Source organism: Lipotes vexillifer, unplaced genomic scaffold (assembly GCF_000442215.2).
Source record: "Lipotes vexillifer unplaced genomic scaffold, Lipotes_vexillifer_v1.1 scaffold394, whole genome shotgun sequence".
Lineage (NCBI taxonomy): Eukaryota > Metazoa > Chordata > Mammalia > Artiodactyla > Lipotidae > Lipotes > Lipotes vexillifer.
The window spans coordinates 2,696,715-2,703,328 of record NW_006791731.1 but is presented as its reverse complement, the minus strand read 5'-3'; the positions used below and the strand labels follow the sequence as shown (position 1 = coordinate 2,703,328).

At 43.8% G+C, this 6,614-nt stretch overlaps 1 protein-coding gene across 1 annotated transcript in view; it reads left to right on the top strand.

Annotated features, from left to right (window-relative positions):
• DENND3 (DENN domain containing 3) overlaps positions 1–6,614 on the top strand; it is a 58,041-nt gene that overhangs the window by 3,235 nt on the left and 48,192 nt on the right. The window lies entirely within an intron of this gene.

Here is a 6,614-nt window from a genome sequence, read left to right as displayed (position 1 = left end):
TTTTATGGCTGAGTAATATTCCATTGTATATATGTGCCACATCTTCTTTATCCATTCATCCGACGGCGGGCACTTAGGTTGTTTCCATCTCCGGGCTATTGTAAATAGAGCTGCAATGAACATTTTGGTACATGACTCTTTCTGAATTCTGGTTTCCTCAGGGTATATACCTAGTAGTGGGATTGCTGGGTCATATGGTAGTTCTATTTGTAGTTTTTTAAGGAACCTCCATACTGTTCTCCATAGTGGCTGAACCAATTCACATTCCCACCAGCAGTGCAAGAGTGTTCCCTTTTCTCCACACCCTCTCCAGCAATTTATTGTTTCTAGATTTTTTGATGATGGCCATTCTGAAGGTGTGAGGTGATACCTCATTGTAGTTTTGATTTGCATTTCTCCAATAATTAGTGATGTTGAGCATCTTTTCATATGCTTCTTGGCCATTTGTATGTCTTCTTTGGCAAGATTTCTGTCTAGGTCTCCTGCCCCTTTTTTGATTGGGTTGTTTGTTTTTTGGATACTGAGCTCCAGGAGCTGTTTGTATATTTTGGTGATTAATCCTTTGTCAGTTGCTTCATTTGCAAATATTTTCTCCCATTCTGAGGGTTGTCTTTTGGTCTTGTTTATGGTTTCCTTTGCTGTGCAAAAGCTTTTAACTTTCATTAGGTCCCATTTGTTTATTTTTGTTTTTATTTCCATTTCTCTAGGAGGTGGGTCAAAAAGGATCTTGCTGTGATTTATGTCATAGAGTGTTCTGCCTATGTTTTCCTCTAAGAGTTTGATAGTTTCTGGCCTTACATTTAGGTCTTTAATCCATTTTGAGCTTATTTTTGTGTATGGTGTTAGGGAGTGATCTAATCTCATACTTCGACATGTACCTGTCCAGTTTTCCCAGCACCACTTATTGAAGAGGCTGTCCTTTCTCCACTGTACATTCCTGCCTCCTTTATCAAAGATAAGGTGACCATATGTGCGTGTGTTTATCTCTGGGCTTTCTATCCTGTTACATTGATCTATCTTTCTGTTTTTGTGCCAGTACCATACTGTCTTGATTACTTTAGCTTTGTAGTATTGTTTGAAGATGGGGAGCCTGATTCCTCCAGCTCTGTTTTTCTTTCTCAAGATTGCTTTGGCTCTTCGGGGTCTTTTGTGTTTCCATACAAATTGTGAAATTTTTTGTTCTAGTTCTGTGAAAAATGCCAGTGGTAGTTTGATAGGGATTGCATTGAATCTATAGATTGCTTTGGGAAGTAGAGTCATTTTCACAATGTTGATTCTTCCAATCCAAGAACATGGTATATCTCTGGGATCTCCCCGGACCGGGGCACGACCCCGTGTCCCCTGCCTCGGCAGGCGGACTCTCAACCACTGCGCCACCAGGGAAGCCCAACTGTAACATTTTTTGTTCTAATTCTGTGAAGAATGCAATTGGTAATTTGATAGGTACTGCATTGAATCTGTAGATTGCTTTGGGATGTATAGTCATTTTCACAAGATTGATTCTTCCAATCCAAGAATATGCTATATATTTCTCCATCTGTTTGTGTCATCTCTGATTTCTTTCATCAGTGTTTTATAGTTTTCTGAGTACAGGTCTTTTGCCTCCTTAGGTAGGTTTATTCCTAAAGTTGCCACCAGAAAACCACTAGAGCTAATCAATGAATTTGGTAAAGTAGCAGGATACAAAATTAATGCACAGAAATCTCTGGCATTCCTATACACTAACGATGAAAAATCTGAAAGTGAAATCAAGAAAACACTCCCATTTACCATTGCAACAAAAAGAATAAAATATCTAGGAATAAACCTACCTAAGGAGACAAAAGACCTGTATGCAGAAAATTATAAGACACTGATGAAAGAAATTAAAGATGATACAAACAGATGGAGAGATATACCATGTTCTTGGATTGGAAGAATCAACATTGTGAAAATGACTCTACTTCCCAAAGCAATCTATAGATTCAATGCAATCCCTATCAAACTACCACTGGCATTTTTCACAGAACTAGAACAAAAAATTTCACAATTTGTATGGAAACACAAAAGACCCCGAATAGCCAAAGCAATCTTGAGAACAAAAAATGGAGCTGGAGGAATCAGGCTGCCTGACTTCAGACTATACTACAAAGCTACAGTAATCAAGACAGTATGGTACTGGCACAAAAACAGAAAGATAGATCAATGGAATAGGATAGAAAGCCCAGAGATAAACCCATGCACATATGGTCACCTTATCTTTGATAAAGGTGGCAGGAATATACAGTGGAGAAAGGACAGCCTCTTCAATAAGTGGTGCTGGGAAAATTGGACAGGTACATGTAAAAGTATGAGATTAGATCACTCCCTAACACCATACACAAAAATAAGCTCAAAATGGATTAAAGACCTAAATGTAAGGCCAGAAACTATCAAACTCTTAGAGGAAAACATAGGCAGAACACTCTATGACATAAATCACAGCAAGATCCTTCTTGACCCATCTCCTAGAGTAATGGAGATAAAAACAAAAATAAACAAATGGGACCTAATGAAACTTCAAAGCTTTTGCACAGCAAAGGAAACCATAAACAAGACCAAAAGACAGCCCTCAGAATGGGAGAAAATATTTGCAAATGAATCAACTGACAAAGGATTAATCTCTAAAATTTACAGGCAGCTCATGCAGCTCAATAACAAAAAAATAAACAACCCAATCCAAAAATGGGCAGAAGACCTAAATAGACATTTCTCCAAAGAAGATATACAGACTGCCAACAAACACATGAAAGAATGCTCAACATCATTAATCATTAGAGAAATGCAAATCAAAACTACAATGAGATATCATCTCACACCAGTCAGAATGGCCATCATCAAAAAATCTAGAAACAATAAATGCTGGAGAGGGTGTGGAGAAAAGGGAACACTCTTGCACTGCTGGTGGGAATGTGAATTGGTTCAGCCACTATGGAGAACAGTATGGAGGTTCCTTAAAAAACTACAAATAGAACTACCATATGACCCAGCAATCCCACTACTAGGTATATACCCTGAGGAAACCAGAATTCAGAAAGAGTCATGTACCAAAATGTTCATTGCAGCTCTATTTACAATAGCCCGGAGATGGAAACAACCTAAGTGCCCGTCGTCGGATGAATGGATAAAGAAGATGTGGCACATATATACAATGGAATATTACTCAGCCATAAAAAGAAACGAAATTGAGCCCCCTGCCTCGGCAGGCGGACTCTCAACCACTGCGCCACCAGGGAAGCCCAACTGTAACATTTTTTGTTCTAATTCTGTGAAGAATGCAATTGGTAATTTGATAGGTACTGCATTGAATCTGTAGATTGCTTTGGGATGTATAGTCATTTTCACAAGATTGATTCTTCCAATCCAAGAATATGCTATATATTTCTCCATCTGTTTGTGTCATCTCTGATTTCTTTCATCAGTGTTTTATAGTTTTCTGAGTACAGGTCTTTTGCCTCCTTAGGTAGGTTTATTCCTAAAGTTGCCACCAGAAAACCACTAGAGCTAATCAATGAATTTGGTAAAATCGCAGGATACAAAACTAATGCCCAGAAGTCTCTTGCATTCTTATACACTAACAATGAAAGACCAGAAAGAGAAATTAAGGAAACAATCCCATTTACCTTCACAATGAAAAGAATAAAATACCTAGGAGTTTATTCTAATTACAGAGTCAGACGTGTGCAAGTATATTCGGGTGAGACCTCATTGCTGCCTGTTGTTTAGTATGATGAAGACTTGGGAGCAACCCAGCTGTCCATCGGAAGGGGATTGGGCAGGGGTGGCACTGAATGGTACACAATGGGACGTGCTAAAGTGTCAACAGTAAAGTCAGCACACTGTATGGTTAAATGGGGGAAAAATCTAATGAAATCATTTAAATATAATTGCGTTTATGAAAAAGTTATGTATACATTTTAAAAATAGGAAGCATGTATCCCATGCTGTTTAGAACATTACCTTTGAGTCATGGGATTATGGGGAAGGCATTCCCTATCATTATTTCCTTTATTATTTCTTTATTGTTATAATTTTTTTAAATGAGACTGTATTGCTTATCCAATCAGAAAAGACAAGCAGGGATTTCTATTTTGGAGGAAAAAAAAAAACAAAAGATGTGTAATGAACTGCTAAATGCCAAGTTGGCTGGATAGTGGCCACCTCACTTTCAGTGACTAAAGGTAGCTAGTGGGAATTACGGAGTTCATTGGCTTTACCGTAATGACCAATTTTCCATGCAGACTGAACATACCTCCAGGAGATCACGAGTGCCAGGGTGGGAATGGAGGAACGGCATCCACTCAGAGCCACCCTCTGTGCTGACTGTGGGGCTGCAGAGAGGAGGGCCACACCATCCCTGCCTCAGCCCGGCCCGGCCCGCCATTCTGAAGGTGATGTAGGACCACTGTGCCGGGCAGCGATGCTCTAGGAGGTGATGGGGAGGTTGACTCCGGATGGTGAAGTTCTAGGAGATGATGAGCCAGGTGTGATGGCTGGAGGAGGTGTGTGTCCCTGGCTGCAGGGTGAGGAAACGCCCCCTCCAATGAGTGTTGCTGGGGGGCTCGCTGGTGAGGAGGTGGGGTGAGGAGGGGGCAGGGCACGTGCCAGGCAGAGTGAAGGGCAGGGAGGAGCACAGCGTCGTGACACAGGCGCATGTGTTGAGATGACTGAGGGCTTCAGTCGTGAGTGGCTTGGGCGCCCTGGCTTTGGAAGCAGGCTGGCCTGCTGCCAGGTGCACAGCCAGTGCAGGTGGTCGGCCTGTCACGTGACACATGCACCGTGTGATACCTGCACGGGAATATGTGTGAGGATGGTAATGTGTAGAAACAAACACACTTGTTAGGTCTGGCTGAGGGACAGAGATGGGTCTGCAGGGCTGGTTTGCTGGGGTAAGAGGCTGGCGCCGGGCAGCTGGAGCCACCGCTGTTGTGGCAGGTGAGGGACGAGTGATGTGTGCTCTTTAGATGGGGGACCCCCCACACTTTGGGAGAGTGGACGTCAGGCCAGGTGGGAGGAGGCGGGGCTGTTCTCTCGGCAGCAACCATGAAGATGAGTTCACGGTGAATCTGTACCTACTCTGAGCCAGGGGTTTGCAAACGTGGTGAGGGTGGGGCAGCAGCTGGGCTTTCTTCAGAGACCTTTGTGCGGCCCGCTGTCGAGATGTGGGTTTCCCGATGGGGAGTCAGGGGCCATAGTCCAGCTCTAAATGCCCAAGTGGTGTCATCCTGTCCACAGAGGAGCGGAGAGGTGGATGATCAAGTTTTTGGAAATAAGTGTGGGCTTAATTTTTGAAACTAAGTTTAAGGGACTCACCGCCTATATTGGGAGGCAGTTGGGTACAGCTGGGATGGCACAGAGGCCCCATCCCTGGGGGCAGAACCCTGGGAGCTGTCCCTGTGTGCATACCTGGAACCACAGGAGTGTAGAGACTGCCCTGCAGGCTGTCGCATGAGGCGGGACTGGGGCCAAGGATTGGCCCTGGGGGTCTGTCTGCAGGGGGCTGCCAAGGAGCGGGCTGGAGAGGTGAAATTGCAGAAGGGAGGCGGCCTTGGGAAGTTTCAGGAAAAGGGGTCAATCAATGAGGGAACTCGTTTGCTGCTCTGTAATTTATACCAAGAATTGTCCCACAGTGAGGTGAGATATCGCCCAGTCTCTGTGGATATAACATCTCACGTGCAGAGGAAATAGATGAGCATGTTTTCATAGAGAATTAGGTCCGAACTGCTGGACTTTGATAGGAAAGTTTTAGAAGAGGTTTCATACAAGTAAAGAAAAGGATTCCTTTCATGCATGATACACAAAAGGCTTTTAAATTATACAGCAGTAGGGATTTCCCATGTTTGGTGTTGGTTCCTACTGACATTAACTTTTCCCCCCAAATATAAAGAAACCGTTATCTGAATTGCATAAAAATAGCGTATTGAGTTTAGAGTGTATTTACTGACTGAAAATGCTGTCGCTGTAGATACCCTTTTAAGTGTAATAGTCCCCTGTTGATACCCGTGATTCTTACCAAAATGTTGATGCTGGCTATTCCTTTTCTGCCAGCCAAGGCCACATTTCTCTGGTGACAGTGGTGTTCTTCCTGATGCCATTTCTAGGGTCCTCAAAGACCCTAGGTTACCCACTCCCCACCATGACGGCCATCTCTTACCTTCTGTATCTTTTACACCCAGAGAATCCTGCTTTACTCTTTTCTGTCTTTACCTGGCTTGGCAGCCCTTCCTTCTCGTGGACAGACTGCAGTTCATAATATCAGTACCTTCCTTGGAAGATCTGAAAGCAGCCTGTCACCAGTGTTTGTTTAGTCCTAACTCACTAGAAAGAAAAAGAGAGAGAAGGTGACCTGTGTTATTTGGGGAAGAAGGAAAAGATAAAAGGTTAAAAAAAATCTTGGACCAGGTTGAAGTTTAAAAGAACTGAGGCTAGGGCTTCCCTGGTGGCGCAGTGCTTGAGAGTCCGCCTGCCGATGCAGGGGACGCGGGTTCGTGCCCCGGTTCGGGGGGATCCCACATGCCGCGGAGCGGCTGGGCCCGTGAGCCATGGCCGCTGAGCCTGCGCGTCCGGAGCCTGTGCTCCGCAAATGGGAGAGGCCA